Raw genomic sequence first — 3,030 nt, 5'->3', positions numbered from 1 at the left:
TACGTATGAGCGTGTGTATTATATAACGATAAGCAAGCATGTAAACATGTATGTATAGATGGGTTATTGTTGCAAGTAAGTTTTCGGTGTTTGTAAATAGATGTATGCGTGTACATATATATAAACGTATGTAAGTATGTATTAAATGGGATTGAATGTGCACAAAGGAATAAAGCTTGTATGTATGAACATACGTGTGAGTGTACGTACATGAGTATACTCAGTAGTATGTAACGTTAATAGATGTAGAATGATGTTAACCTTAGGCTAAGCAAGTATGGGTGACTATGAAATAGTAGTTTTGTTGTGATAACGAAACAAGAACTAAAGGCTATACATTGTATGTATGGAATGTAATCTTAAAAGATGAGATAAAAGTATTATATTCGTTGTAAACGGATCATACGAATGTATGTATTATTACAAGTTTGAAGAAGTATGCATATTGACTTGTTACTAACGGGTAAAAAGGATATGTGACAGTATGGACTATTGTAATGAGTATTTGTGCGATGAAAGCAAGAGTGGCATGTCCAACATGATTTATGAATAAAAGTAGTAATAATCGGGTTGTTATGGAGAAAGTAAGGATAGGACGTGCAGTTATATTTGTTCATGAATGAGACATTTTTATAAAGTATGAGTGCATTCTTGTCATGGTATGTGTCTTGAATGAAATGAATGAATAAACATGTAGTGATGGATACCACTAAGGAACGAACATGAGGCAAGAATTTGGAATCTAAAGATGTATGAGTATATTTCATTATTGGGTTACATAGAAGGACCGGTAAGTAAAGGGTTATGTTTCCGTGGAAGTAAGCAAGGTTTCGGGGACGAAACCTCTTTTAAGGGGGGTAGACTTGTAACACCCCAAAATGGGTTTGATAATTTAAACTCGGTTAATATAAAGGAACCGAGTAAAATACCGTTTAGGGTAAAAACGGAACCGTAAATAAAAGTTGACTAGAAATATTTAACCAAGTGGTGACATGTATATAAGTAACAAGATAACGAGTGTAAGTCTCATTATTAATTGAAACGAAGTTTAAGGGACCAAAACCGTTAAAAAGGGAAACATAATCTATTAAATAAAAGGAAAACACACACACACACACTTGGTGTGTGCGTGGAACGAGCAGAAGAAGAAGAACAAGGGTTCAAACCCTTGTTCTTGATAAATCATCAAATTGAAGGGTGGAATGAGGTCCAAATTCACAACTGAACATGAATTAACGATCACCTTCGCAAGGGGATCATAAGGTATGTCTTAAAATTTAGATTTGATGATCTTGTTCGAAGTGGGTTATGATCAATCCATGAATTTGTATGAAATTAAGCATGTAGAGGTGTTAGAAACATCAAGTGGAACTTATGTTATGAGTAAATTCAAGTAATTGGGTGATTTAGAATAAAACCCATTGCATGAGTGTGAAGATGATGATCATGATGAACTTGAAGATGTTATAGTGTGATTTTGTGATATATAGGGTGAAGTATGATAGGCTTAGATAGATAAACTTGATGTGGAATTTGTGATTATGAGATTTTGCTTGAATGTAAGGGTTCATAAGATGAAATAAGGAAGAACATACTTAAAGCACTTGTACATTATGCTTAGAAAATGATACGCGCACCAGGTGTTTGATGAAATGTCTAAAAGACAATAATAAGTGAAATTGTATGCAAGTAGTGGGTAAATGGATATAGTTCATGTGAGTATTATGTAGGGATGATGTCGAGTATGTTTTATGCCTGTTGAGTGGATTAATGATGTTAAGTATGCTTTATGTAGGTCGTATATTAGATGTGAATTTGATATGGTTGTTCACATGTATAAGCATATATGCTAATAAGAATGTGAATGTAATGACATGAGTGTATAGGAATCATGTCAAGATGGATGGGAGCTTTGAAGGCTAACGGGCTAAGAGGACTCAATCAAGTAAGCGAACGAGAATACGGACGCGCAAGGTAAGTGCACTCCGAACTCACTCTTTAGTTGTTAATGTATTTATGATATGTGATTATTGTTGAATGCAATGTAAGAAGATATGGTTTGATGCAAGTAGTAAGTTAAGTTTTTAATGGAATGGGTTAGAAGTGGTTAAGAAAAAGATTCGATTTGGTTGGGTAAGAAAGGGAACTTACATAATGAAATTATGCTTGAATGAATAAGATGACTTATGTATATTTGAGGACATGGTCATGTAAATGGAAGCTAATGTACTAATCGCTTTTCTCTTGAGAATTAATGTGTAGTATAGGCATGGTAACAAAGGATGTGAAGGTTGACTCCACAATCTGATGCGAGTAATCGAGTGGATGGATGAAGGGGCTAGTATAAGATAAAGCATGAAACGTTGACGCGCTATTATGCTTGTGCTAAGATTTTTGTATTATGTCACCGGTTGCTAATAATGTGTTTGAATGTGGTGACTGCAGGCTATACATGTTGGATGTTTCATCTAGAAGCGTACGCGGTTGAAGATCGAGTCAAGACACGGATTGTATGTGGGTGTATATGTAGTCACTTAATTGAGTCATGTATGTTAGTTTTGCATTAAATTATAAAAGAGGTTAATGTATTTAAATGAAAGAAAGAATATCATGAAGGAAAATTTCTAGTTATGTAGTGTCCGCTGCGAATTCTAGGTTAATGCGTTTTAGGGCGTTACAAAGAATCCTTGCCCCGGGTCCATAATCTTTATGAATTTCATTACCGCTACCTTAATTATACATAATTATTCGACCCGTTTAAACCCATCAAATTACCTTCGACTTAGAAGACTATCCCCGACTAAGCTAATTCAATACTTACCTTAAAACTTTCATCATTACATAACCTTACATAATTTCCCCACAATCATGAACATGAAAATTCTATATGCATACTAAGAAGTGAGTCGGAAGTCACTTACCTTAAGCGTTAGTGTTCATGCTTGCTCCCTCGCCTCCGCTTGACCCGTTAACCTTCCGTTCTTGAGTCCATGCTAATGTGATTCCTATCCTTTCATGTCATCACAATCA

At 34.9% G+C, this 3,030-nt stretch overlaps 1 long non-coding RNA gene across 1 annotated transcript; it reads left to right on the top strand.

Annotated features, from left to right (window-relative positions):
- The first annotated feature begins 1,138 nt into the window (after positions 1-1,138).
- On the top strand, positions 1,139-2,595 carry LOC110937456. Its single transcript, XR_002590794.2, has 3 exons — positions 1,139-1,263; positions 1,887-1,974; positions 2,446-2,595. It is a non-coding gene; the product is annotated as an uncharacterized LOC110937456 (long non-coding RNA).
- Positions 2,596-3,030: the final 435 nt, after the last annotated feature.

The sequence above is a fragment of the Helianthus annuus genome, chromosome 1, assembly GCF_002127325.2.
Source record: "Helianthus annuus cultivar XRQ/B chromosome 1, HanXRQr2.0-SUNRISE, whole genome shotgun sequence".
NCBI classification, from domain to species: Eukaryota; Viridiplantae; Streptophyta; class Magnoliopsida; order Asterales; family Asteraceae; genus Helianthus; species Helianthus annuus.
The sequence above is the reverse complement of the archived record's forward strand: the minus strand, read 5'-3'. Positions and strand labels throughout refer to the sequence as shown.